This window comes from Oncorhynchus kisutch, linkage group LG26, assembly GCF_002021735.2.
Source record: "Oncorhynchus kisutch isolate 150728-3 linkage group LG26, Okis_V2, whole genome shotgun sequence".
Lineage (NCBI taxonomy): Eukaryota > Metazoa > Chordata > Actinopteri > Salmoniformes > Salmonidae > Oncorhynchus > Oncorhynchus kisutch.
Window position 1 is genome coordinate 37,642,972 of NC_034199.2, and position 13,562 is coordinate 37,656,533.

The window sequence follows — 13,562 nt, forward strand, 5'->3', positions numbered from 1 at the left end:
GTAGAAAATAGTAAAAATAAAGAAAACCCCTTGAATGAGGAGGTGTGTCCAAACTTCTGACTGGTACTGTAACTGAAAATACTTTTATAGCGAAAATATTGATACTTTCTGAATGTACTATTTGACAGTGAAATAAACATATAATACAAGTACATTTTTTGCTTTTAGTTCGGGAATAAGTGAACTGACAATTTATTAACTTTTCATAAACTGTTTATAAATATACATTTATTAACTTTTCATAAACTGTTTGTACATTTATTAACTTGTTTTTTTTCCGCAAGGGCAGTCAAACAAACAGAGAGCTCACCAAGGGAATGATGTGGCAAGACTTTGTCATTGATGCTCATCCAACGATGGTAGTCAGGCTACTCTCCTGGACACAGGTAGTACTGGTGGCCAGTGTAGTTGGGCTTCTCCTATCATGAAGCATCTACATGTCACCTTGATGGAGTTACACCGGCTGAGTAGAACGAGCATGTCTGTGAAGTCCCCACTGCAGTCAAATGACGGCCACCATAGTTATTGTCTTCATAGATGATGATCTAGGCATAAAGTTGATATCATGTTGTTAAAAGCCATAAGGTTGAATTACTTTCCCCCCTGTTTAAATCTAATTAGCGTACAAAACAACTTATTTGTATTTTTTTTGCATTGGATGGGTCTCAATCCACCGCGTTTGCCGATGTCTCACTTTCGCATCTGCAGTGAAATGTGACAGAGCTAGAGCATTGTTTGTCAGACCATGAAACATCCTGATATCGGTCTTCTCACAAGATCGTCTGTAGTGTCCGAATGGTGGGACTCGTCTGAAGTAAGCACAGCCGATCTGACAACTTCTGTCTGTAGTGTCCGAATGGTGGGACTCGTCTGAAGTAAGCACAGCCGATCTGACAACTTCTGTCTGTAGTGTCCGAATGGTGGGACTCGTCTGAAGTCAGTACAGCCGATCTGACAACTTCTGTCTGTAGTGTCCGAATGGTGGGACTCGTCTGAAGTAAGCACAGCCGATCTGACAACTTCTGTCTGTAGTGTCCGAATGGTGGGACTCGTCTGAAGTAAGTACAGCCGATCTGACAACTTCTGTCTGTAGTGTCCGAATGGTGGGACTCGTCTGAAGTCAGTACAGCCGATCTGACAACTTCTGTCTGTAGTGGCCGAATGGTGGGACTCGTCTGAAGTAAGCACAGCCGATCTGACAACTTCTGTCTGTAGTGTCCGAATGGTGGGACTCGTCTGAAGTAAGTACAGCCGATCTGACAACTTCTGTCTGTAGTGTCCGAATGGTGGGACTCGTCTGAAGTCAGTACAGCCGATCTGACAACTTCTGTCTGTAGTGTCCGAACAGTTTGGACTACCCACTACCAACACGTACATGTTGTATGTTTTTCTCTAGGACACCCACAGACTGTATCTGAAGGTCCCCTGGTACCAGTTGAAAAGGATATATTGACACTTTTTAGCTAAGGGGTTAAATACATGTAGACAAAATAAACAAATGTATCCTGATATAGAACAGACAATTCAGAACAAACTCACTTTAGATTTTTTTTAGGGGGGACTATCTGTTTTCCATGTACTGAATCTATTATTCATTCAATGCGTTTGCATAATAGCAGTAAGGTCAAATCATTTTTTCCATCAAATAGTTTTTATATGTATTTTTTAAACTTCAAGGGGTCTTACAATTCAAAACCAAATAGATAAATGATTGTTGGTCTGACCTTCTTAAAACAATACCATGGAGTCAATGATTGATACAGTGAATCATTTATCAAGGATAAACATCATCCTTTTCATCCTCATCAACGATGGTACAAGAATGTGAGAGAACAAAATGACCACATGAATTCAATGGGAATGCCTGAAATTGACATCACCATCAGCACCATTTTTAATATCCTACTCTGTTATTCCTCACAGCTGTTTTGAAGCCTTACCTTCCCCATGGGAGCTGGGCTGGTTGTGCCTTGATGGTGTGACCTGCCCAACTCTTTGAAGACTCCACCTGTCACATATATAGTGGACATGAATTGCAGACTCTGCATGTGCCATATTGTAATACCCAGTAATCTTTTGCACTTAGTGTCCTTGTGTGGTCCTGAAGGTCAAATGGGAGGTATGTGGTCCTAAAGGTCAAAGGGGAGGTGTGTGGTCCTGAAGGTCAAAAGGATGGTGTGTGGTCCTGAAGGTCAAAAGGGAAATTTTTGGTCCTAAAAGTAAAGGGGTTGCTAACATATGCATATTATTATTAGTATTGGATAGAAAACACTCTGAAGTTTCTAAAACTGTTTGAATAATGTCTGTGAGTATAACAGTATACATATGGAAGGCAAAAACCTGAGAAGAAATCCAAACAGGAAGTGGGAAATCTGAGGTTGATCGATTTTCAACCCAGCCCCTATTGAATACACAGTGGGATATTGGTTATGTTGCATTTCCTAAGGCTTCCACTAGATGTCAACCGTCTTTAGAAACTTGAATGAGGACCTAGGCACGCGCATTACACATGAGAGTGACCTGCGTTCCATGGCTTTTCTACAGACAATGGAATTCTCCGGTTGGAAGGTTATTGAAGATTTATGATAAAAACATCCTAAAGATTGATTCTATACTTAGTTTGAAATGTTTCTATGACCTGTAATATAATGTTTTGAACTTTTCGTCCAACGTTCAGCTGGACCTGTACGAGCGTTTGGATTTGTGTACCTAACGCCCTAACAAAAGTGGACATAAATAATGGACATTATCGAACAAATCAAATCAAACATTTATTGTGGAACAATGAATTTGCTGGGCTCCAAATTCAAAACAACAGAAATCTCATAATTAAAATTCCTCAACCATATAAGTATTTTACACCATTTTAAAGATACACTTTTCGTTAATCCAACCACAACAAGGCTTTTCGGCGAAAGCAGAACAAATGTTAGGTCAGCAACTTGTTTGTCTTGTGGATGGTTTGTCTTCTGACAAATCAACTGTACATTTCGGTGTTCCTCAAGGTTCTGTTTTAGGACCACTATTGTTTTCACTATATATTTTACCTCTTGGTGATGTCATTCGAAAACATGACATTAACTTTCACTGCTATGCGGACGATACACAGCTGTACATTTCGATGAAACATGGTGAAGCCCCAAAACTGCCCTCCTTGAAAGCCTGTGTTTCAGATATAAGGAAGTGGATGGCGGCAAATGTTTTTCTTTTAAACTCGGACAAAACAGAGATTCTGTCACGTAAACTCCCTCTCCGGCCTCTAGGTCATCAGGCTGCTGATTATCCCGCACACCTGTCACTATCATCTCGCGCACCTGCGCCTCATGACACTCACCTGGACTCCATCACCTCCTTGATTATCTTCCCTATATCTGTCACTCCCCTTGGTTCTTTCCTCAGGTGTTATTGACTCTGTTTTCATGTCGGTACATTTTTTGTGTTTGTATTCATTGTCTCTTTTATTTATTAAAACACTCACTCCCTGGACTTGCTTCCCGACTCTCAGCGCACTCGTTACAAATGCAAGTTCTAGGTCCCAAGAAACAAAGAGATTTTCTGTTGGAGCTGACATTTAATCTTGATGGTTGTACAGTGATCTCAAATAAAACTGTGAAGGACCTCGGCGTTACTCTGGAACCTGATCTCTCTTTTAATAAACATATCAAGAACAGCACAGCTTTTTTCCATCTTCGTAGCTTTTGTCACTTCTAGATTAGACTACTGCAATTCTCTACTTTCCGGCTACCCGGATAAAGCACTAAATGAACTTCAGTTAGTGCTAAACACGGCTGCTAGAATCTTGACTAGAACCCAAAAATGTGATCATATTACTCCAGTGCTAGCCTCTCTACACTGGCTTCCTGTTAAGGCTAGGGCTGATTTCAAGGTTTTACTGCTAACCTACAAAACATTACATGGGCTTGCTCCTACCTATCTTTCCGATTTGGTCCTGCCATACATACTTACGCTACGGTCACAAGACGCAGGCCTCCTTACTGTCCCTAGAATTTCTAAGCAAACAGCTGGAGGCAGGGCTTTCTCCTATAGAGTTCTGTTTTTATGGAATGGTCTGCCTACCCATGTGAGAGACACAGACTTGGTCTCGACCTTTAAGTCTCTATTGAAGACTCATCTCTTCAGCAGGTCCTATGATTGAGTGTAGTCTGGCCCAGACGTGTGAAGGTGAACTGAAAGGCACTGAAGCTACAAACCGCCCTTGCTGTCTCTGCCTGGCCGATTCCCCTCTCTCCACTGGGATTCTCTGCCTCTAACCCTATTACGGGGCCTGAGTCACTGGCTTACTGGTGCTCTTCCATGCCGTCCATGGAGTGGTGCATCACTTGAGTGATCTTCCTGTCCGGGGTTGGCACCCCCCTCGGGTTTGTGCCGTGGGGGAGATTTTGTGGGCTATACTCTGCCTTGTCTCAGGGTAGTAGGTTGGTGGTTGAAGATATCCCTCTAGTGGTGTGGGGGCTGTGCTTTGGCAAAGTGGGTGGGGTTATATCCTGCCTGTTTGGCTCTGTCAGGGGGTATCGTCGGACGGGTCCACAGTGTCTCCTGGCCCTCCCGTCTCAGCCTCCAGCATTTATGCTGCAATAGTTTATGTGTCGGGGGACTAGGGTCAGTCTGTTATATCTGGAGTATTTCTCCTGTCTTATCCGGTGTCCTGTGTGAATTTAAGTATGCTCCCTCTAATTCTATCTCTCTTTTTCTCTCTTTCGCTTTCTCTCTCTCTTCTCTCGGAGGACCTGAGCTCTAGGACCATGCCTCAGGACTACCTGGACTGATGACTCCTTGCTGTCCCTGATGACTCCTTGCTCCTTATCGACTATGAAAAGACAACTGACATTTACGCCTGAGGTGCTGACCTGTTGCACCCCCTACAACCACTGTGATTATTATTATCTGACCCTGCTGGTCATCTATGAACGTTTGAACATCTTGGCCATGTTCTGTTATAATCTCCACCCGGCACAGCCAGAAGAGGACTGGCCACCATTCATAGCCTGGTTCCTCTTTAGAGTTCTGGCCTTTCTAGGGAGTTTTTCCTAGCCACAGTGCTTCTATATCTGCATTGCTTGCTGTTTGGGGTTTTAGGCTAGGTTTTTGTACAGCACTTTGTGACATCGGCTGATGTTAAAAGGGCTTTATAAATACATTTGATTGATTGATTGATGTACTGGAGACAATAGAAGGCCACTCTAAAATGTGCAGTTTTGTCATACACCACAATGCCACAGATGTCTCAAGTTTTGAGGGAGGATGCAATGGGCATGCTGACTGCAGGAATGTCCCCAAGAGCTGTTGCCAGATAACTGATTGTTAATTTCTCTACCATAAGCTGCCTCCAATGTCATTTTTGAGAATTGGGCAGTAAGTTCAACCAGCCTCACAACTGCAGTCCACGCGTAACCACGCCAGCCCAGGACCTCCATATTTGGCTTTATTCACCTGAGACCAGCAACCAGGACAGCTGATGAAACAGGACAATTTATGTCTATAAAAAATAAAAAAACTTATTGGCTGGGCCTGGCTCCCAAGTGGGTGGTTCTGGCTCCCAAGTGGGTAGACCTATGCCCTCCAAGGCCCACCCATGGCTGCGACCCTACCCAGTCATGTGAAATCCATAGATTAGGGCCTAATTAATTTATTTAAATTGATAGATTTCCTTATATGAACTTTAACTCAGTAAAATCTTTGAAATTGTTGCATGTTGCATTTATATATTGTTCAGTATATGTCCAATCAGAGCGACTGTCCACTTTCATCCATTAATCTGCCAAAACTGGATTAATGTTTACCACACAGAAAGTCTGAAGTCATCACAAAGGCAAAGCAACCAGGTGTCAGGCTAACCATCTGGTGATAAGGCACATGTAGTCGGGGGTTAAAGTGGCTTAACCATAACACCTAGCTTCATGTCCACACCCCCGGCTTAACCTTAACCCCTAGCTTCATGTCCACACCCCCAGCTTAACCTTAACCCCTAGCTTCATGTCCACACCCCCGGCTTAACCTTAACCCTAGCTTCATGTCCACACCTCCGGCTTAACCTTAACCCCTAGCTTCATGTCCACACCCCCGGCTTAACCCTAACCCCTAGCTTCATGTCCACACCCCGGCTTAACCTTAACCCCTAGCTTCATGTCCACACCCCCGGCTTAACCTAACCCTAGCTTCATGTCCACACCCCCGGCTTAACCCTAACCCCTAGCTTCATGTCCACACCCCCGGCTTAACCTTAACCCCTAGCTTCATGTCCACACCCCCGGCTTAACCTTAACCCCTAGCTTCATGTTCACACCCCCGGCTTAACCTTAACCCCTAGCTTCATGTCCACACCCCCGGCTTAACCTTAACCCCTAGCTTCATGTCCACACCCCCGGCTTAACCTTAACCCTTAGCGTCATGTCCACACCTCCGGCTTAACCTTAACCCCTAGCTTCATGTCCACACCCCCGGCTTAACCTTAACCCTTAGCGTCATGTCCACACCTCCGGCTTAACCTTAACCCCTAGCTTCATGTCCACACCTCCGGCTTAACCTTAACCCCTAGCTTCATGTCCACACCCCGGCTTAACCCTAACCCCTAGCTTCATGTCCACACCCCCAGCTTAACCTTAACCCCTAGCTTCATGTCCACACCCCCGGCTTAACCTTAACCCCTAGCTTCATGTCCACACCTCCGGCTTAACCTTAACCCCTAGCTTCATGTCCACACCCCGGCACCTGTTCCACCATCTCATACCGCCATATTCACATAATTAACACTTTAACACAGGACATATGCCTGCTTTCCACATAGGCAATACATATTTATTTGTTACAGAGTGTACATTAATTGTACAGTAATGTATATGGTGTAGTGAAACATTTGATTCCTTACAGACCGGTAAAACCAGATATAGAGGAAACCACTAGTGATATGATAACACACTAGAGTGATACTTAGAGGAAACCACTAGTGATATGATAACACGGACAGTAAACAGGAGTTCCAGATTAAAACACAAGGTGGCGTTAGAGTCCCTTCCAACAGTATTTTTCAACTTGATAACAATGTTGGAATGTTTGTTGAAATGGTCAAATTCACTACTGCTTTACATGTAAAGTCTTCTCAGAGCCAGAAAGTATGAAGCATAAGCTTTGTGGGCTGAAATGGCATGCATGGGTACATGCTTATGTCACCAATGATTTATATAAACAATATGCAAATATAATATTTGTCTATGAGTGCCACTCACACTGAGGAAGGTGTTAGATGTGGATGCGGAGGAGGACTGCACCAAGGCCCTCTGTACAGCAGGGGCAGCACCTCCGTTACCCTGCACAGACAGCCACCACTTCACCTTCTGGGCTGAAAGAGAACGTTCACAGAGGAGTTACAGGTCAGAGTCTGGGTTCTGACATCATGTGTTTTATACTGTAAACACAAGTAAGGAATGGACAGTCTGACGGGAGAGAGGTAGAGGGAGACTGGCATAGTTGAGATGTGTTAACGAATAGTAGTGTTCGATGAACACACACACGCGTTGACACACGCGTTGACACACACACACACACACACACACACACACAGACATACTATGCGTCCTGGAGTGGTCCATCGCCTTGAACGAGCCCAGCATCGTTGCTCTGTGGGAACAGACAAAGTCTTAAAGCCTTAATATAAAAATCTATCTGATAGCTGATTAATGTCTGATAATTCAGTGATTCATACAGTGTGTACATACAGAGTAGCACTGCATGACACCAGTGCAGCACAGATCATTACAGACCTGAGAACACTGCACTGAGGCTGAGGTTATAAAATTAGGATATACAAGGCTGTAAAATTAGGATATACAAGGCTGTTAAATTGGGATATACAAGGCTCTAGAATTAGGATATACAAGGCTGTAAAATTAGGACATACTAGGCTGTAAAATTAGGATATACTAGTGTCACACCCTGACCATAGTTTGCTTTGTATGTTTCTATGTTTTGTTTGGTCAGGGTGTGATCTGAGTGGGCATTCTATGTTACATGTCTAGTTTGTCTATTTCTATGTTTGGCCTGATGTGGTTCTCAATCAGGCAGGTGTTAGACGTTATCTCTGATTGGGAACCATATTTAGGTAGCCTGTTTGGTGTTGGGTTTTGTGGGTGATTGTTCCTGTCTCTGTGTTTTGCACCAGATAGGGCTGTTTTTGGTTTTCCACATTTATTGTTTTGTAGTGTTCGTGTATCTTTTTTTTTATTAAACATGAATCCATATAACCTGGCTGCGTTTTGGTCCGCCTCTCCTTCACCACAAGAAAACCCTTACAACTAGGCTGTTAAATTGGGATATACAAGGCTGTAAAATTGGGATATACAAGTATGTAAAATTGGGATATACAAGGCTGTAGAATTGGGATATACAAGGCTGTAAAATTGGGATATACAAGGCTGTAAAATTGGGATATACAAGGCTGTTAAATTGGGATATACAAGGCTGTAAAATTGGGATATACAAGGCTGTAAGATTAGGCTGTAAGATTAGGCTGTAAGATTAGGCTGTAAGATTAGGCTGTAAGATTAGGCTGTAAGATTAGGCTATAAGATTAGGCTATAAGATTAGGCTATAAGATTAGGCTATAAGATTAGGCTATAAGATTAGGCTATAAGATTAGGCTATACTAGGCTGTAAGATTAGGCTATACACTTAGGCTATACTAGGCTATAAAATTAGGCTATAAGATTAGGCTATTTTAAAAAATTCAACTTTATTTAACTAGGCAGGTCAGTTAAGAACAAATTCTTATTTTCAATGACGGCCTAGGAACAGTGGATTAACTGCCTGTTCAGGGGCAGAACGACAGATTTGTACCTTGTCAGCTCGGGGATTTGAACTTGCAACCTTACGGCTATACGATTAGGCTATACTTGTAAGGGATTTCTTCCATTGAAGGAGAGGCGGACCAAAATGCAGCGTGGTGGTTATTCATGTTTTTAATAAAGACGACTATACATGAACAGACTAAACAAGAAAAGTGAAAACCTAAACAGTCCTATCTGGTGCAAACACAGAGACTGGAACAATCATCCACAAACACACAGTGAAACCAAGGCTACCTAAATATGGTTCCCAATCAGAGACAACTAACACCTGCCTCTGATTGAGAACCATATCAGGCCAGACATAGAAATAGACAAACAAGACATCCAACATAGAATGCCCACTCAGATCACACCCTGACCAACCAAAACATAGAAACATACAAAGCAAACTATGGTCAGGGTGTGACAATACTAGGCTACACGATTAGGCTATACTAGGCTACACGATTAGGCTATACTAGGCTACAAGATTAGGCTATACTAGGCTATAAGATTAGGCTATACTAGGCTATACGATTAGGCTATACTAGGCTACAAGATTAGGCTATACTAGGCTATACGATTAGGCTATACTAGGCTATACGATTAGGCTATACTAGGTTACAAGATTAGGCTATACTAGGCTATACGATTAGGCTATACTAGGCTATACGATTAGGCTATACTAGGCTACAAGATTAGGCTATACTAGGCTATAAGATTAGGCTATACTAGGCTATACGATTCGGCTATACTAGGCTATAAGATTAGGCTATACTAGGTTATACGATTAGGCTATACTAGGCTATACGATTAGGCTAAACTAGGCTATAAGATTAGGCTATACTAGGCTATAAGATTAGGCTAAACTAGGCTATACGATTTGGCTATACTAGGCTATACGACACACCCAAGAATAGCAGTACTACTCCAAATAGCAGTGTAGCACAAATTCACAAACAACCTTTCAAGTAAACCCTAAAAACCCACCTGTCTGTAGTTAGGCTGTGTACAGTAGAGGCAGAGGGGAGCAGACATAAAGCCACGATCCTCTCAGCTGAACTACTCTGAATAATTCAAACAGGGTCTCCCAGTCAGTAACTCCAACATCACGGGTCCAGATTATGTTAGAAACAAAAGGAGAGGTGCATTGGTCATCACTTAACCATAATATGACACAGCCATACAGTGAATTAGCTGGATGGTACAGTCTGTCACCTAAGGATGAGTTGAACACCCATGCAATAGCTAATTGACCCAAGTCATTAAAAAACATTATCAAACTATACATCTACATGTTGGCTTATTGAAGTATTCATTCCTTCATGAATATAATAAAAGGGGGTGCTAAATCAACAAACGACATTTAAAATATATATATATATTTTAAAACATAGGGGGAAACAAAACAAGTACTAGAAACATCTCTAATAATAAATGAAATAACATTTCCATCAGTCAACTAACAGACATGAAGGCTCTCCAAACTTTGTGTACCTTTTCTATAGTTCTTTCTTCTTGTTCTCTTTAAAAATGGGAGAACTCAGGAACTTAGTGTCTGAGAACTTATCGCCACGTCTCATTTTGCTGAAAGAAGAACATTCAATAATCTAGTTATTGATTATTACGTAGCACGTTGATATGAGATAAGAATGAGGGTTTTGGATTCTGTTCTCTAATAAACCCCCATGTATGAGACTAAGTAAGCTACGCTGAGTTGCTTGTACAGAGCAGTTCCCACCAGTTGATGGGTGGCTCCTTGTAGCTAACAACAGCTCCCTGTTTACTGGTCTGATCAGTCCCTTTATTATTAGTACGGTTGGTGTGAGCCATAACTTCAACCCACTCTTCTTGATCTACAGCAACCTTGTGAGCAGAAGAAGCAACCGTTTTAGGGCTGGAGGCTGGAGTGCCAAATCCAATCTCATTGATGCAGGTAACATCAAAGGATTCCCACGGAGTCCTCTCATCCATGAGCAGCTCCCTCAGGTTCTCACGTACTGCCTCACCGCTGTGACCATCAGGCTGTGTGGGTCTCAGCAGTCGATACATTAGTTGTCCAGCTGTTTGACACAATCATCCTGGAATCAGGAAAAACTTAGGCCTTGCCATTTCTGCTGAATTCATTAAAACTAGTCTCTGCTTATGGTTTTATGGCCCTGGTTGGACTGGTGCTTAAAGCTGCTGCCTTTGAAGTCTGGACTGCGGGCCTCAAAATGTAGACATACTTTCATAAGCCCCACTGCTGTCCTCAGTGGCAGAGTGTGTGACGACTTGCAACACGTTGGGCTCCGCCACCGGCTGCACTTCTGCATTTTGTGATGCAATAGCTCCATATATACTACCCTGGCTCTCCATAGCCTCACTGGACAAAGAATAACCTCCACCCTGAGACAGCGACCACTTAGTGTTGCTACTTTTCATTCTCTTTTTCCTCTGCTTCACAGGGGAACCAGAGTCCTCCTTCTTTCCATTCTTCTTTGATTTGGCACTCTGCTCTTTCCTGGCTTTCTTGGTCTTTTGCTCCGCAGCAACTGTAGTGGGGTCACCTGAGTCCAATAGGGGCGTTTACTCCTCAACACAGAAGCCTTTTAGGATCCTCAGAATTTTCTGCAGGTTTCCTGGGTTGCCAACCATGCACGTTTAGAGGCAGCCTGAGTTTTTTGAACTACAGAGTCTGTAGTCTTGCGCCCAGCAGCTAGACAGTGATCTGGGTCTGTGAGATGCTCCACTATGCTTACATCCCTAACCGTTTGTTTGTTCTTCAGTGACAAGGTCATACACTGTACTAGGAGTGGACTTCTGCTTTTCTGCCCAAGCATCAAATAAAATACAATGTTATTGGTCACATACACATATTTAGCAAATGTTATTGCGGGTGTAGCTAAATCCTTGTGTTCCTAGCTCCAACAGTGCAGTAATATCTAGCAATTCACAACAATACACACAACTCTAAAGTAAAAGAATGGGTTAAGAAATATGTAAATATTAGGACGAACAATGTTGGAGAGCCATTGACTAAAACACAGTAAAATAGAATACAGTATACTGTATACATGAGTAAATGAGTAAAGCAGTATTGAAACATTATTCAAGTGACTAGTGTTCCATTATTCAAGTGACCAGTGTTCCATTATTCAAGTGACCAGTGTTCCATTATTCAAGTGACCAGTGTTCCATTATTCAAGTGACCAGTGTTCCATTATTCAAGTGACCAGTGTTCCATTATTTAAGTGACCAGTGATTCCATGTCTATGTAAATAGGGCAGCAGCCTATAAGGTGCAGGGTTGAGTAATAGGGTGGTAGCCGGCTACAGATGGCTATTTAACAGTCTGATGTCTTTCAATCTCTCGGTCCCAGCTTTGAATGCATTGTCTAATATTGTACTATTCGCGGAGGAGCTGTCCCTGTTCACCGAGACTACAAACGTCCCCTTCACTGTGGTAGGTCTCTTACTGCTCCGGGCTGTGGACTGTCTCGCAGCACTGGAAGAGCAGGATGTGTCACTGTTCACCGAGACTACAAACGTCCCCTTCACTGTGGTAGGTCTCTTACTGCTCCGGGCTATGGACTGTCTCGCAGCACTGGAAGAGCTGCATGTGTCCCCGGATTCAGGCAGGGTGCCATCCATGTCTACATAGGCTGTGCACCCTTTAGTAGAATGAGACTCCTCTTCCATGATAGACCGAGACAGAATGAATGTATCATCTTCTGCCTCAATATGCAATTCATGGTCCACCATAACAGGCTGTGCTTTAGTCTGCTTTCTCTGAATGCTTTCTTGCCCTTTCTAGATGTGGGCTCATTTGAAATCACAATATGTGATATCACAAAAGTCTTTCGCCCTTTAGTTTTAGTGCCCTTGTCCTCTGCGGCATCTACGACCAATGGGTTTGCCCTGTCTAATTTAAATACAGAGTTCTGAGCTTCAGGATAATAGAAAAAGTCATCATGAAATGGGTCAGGTGAGACACTACGATGGGATTTGGATTGGAGAGGGACTACAAAAGTTGTTCTTGGGTCAAAGGTTTTTGTAAAGTTTTTGTGTTGTTTTATGGGATTCTCTGGTGGGTTTTCTTTGTTTGGTGATGTGTGAGGAGACATGAGTCCTTCTGCAGACAACAAGTGGTTCTATCTCTCTGGCTGAGTTCTTTATGACACCCTCTTCTCTGTGTTCTACATTCTCCACTGTAGGGTTGTCCATGTGTCGTGGCGTTGTGGAAGACGTCGCATCTTCACCTCTAGATTCTCACCAACCCGGCCACCGTCCTTATTTCCAACCTTTGCTAATAGACAAGGGATTTTTGTCTTCAGCTCTTTCGGCCTATCAGTTTTCTTGGGCTTTGTCTCCACTGTGACGTATTCAGCAGTGTTGTCCCCAGTAGCTATCTCCATCTCTGTGTCATTGTTGATGGTGGTCTTCTCAGCTTCTCCAATGGTGGTCTTCTTTGCAAGCTCCAATGTGGTCTCCATCTTTAAGCTGTTTGGATGATCCAAAACTTTATCAGCACCAGAGGGCTGTAGATTATTAGTTGTGGAGACAATGGAGGGCAAGACTCCTGGGATAGAGTCAAGTCCAGTGTTGAAATAAATCCTTGACCTCTCATCGTTTAGGCTACTGAACTATTGGGATGTTCTCTTTTGGGATGATTTCAAAGTATTGTCCACTGGCTGCTCCATCTTATTCATGCTGTCTGTAAGATAATAATACATGTGAGTTC

At 43.0% G+C, this 13,562-nt stretch overlaps 1 long non-coding RNA gene across 1 annotated transcript; it reads right to left on the reverse strand.

Annotated features, from left to right (window-relative positions):
* Positions 1 to 6,794: 6,794 nt before the first annotated feature.
* LOC116357690 (uncharacterized) lies at positions 6,795 to 10,500 on the reverse strand. Its single transcript, XR_004205615.1, has 3 exons — positions 9,831 to 10,500; positions 7,586 to 7,635; positions 6,795 to 7,357 (listed from the first exon to the last, which is right to left on the reverse strand). It is a non-coding gene; the product is annotated as an uncharacterized LOC116357690 (long non-coding RNA).
* Positions 10,501 to 13,562: the final 3,062 nt, after the last annotated feature.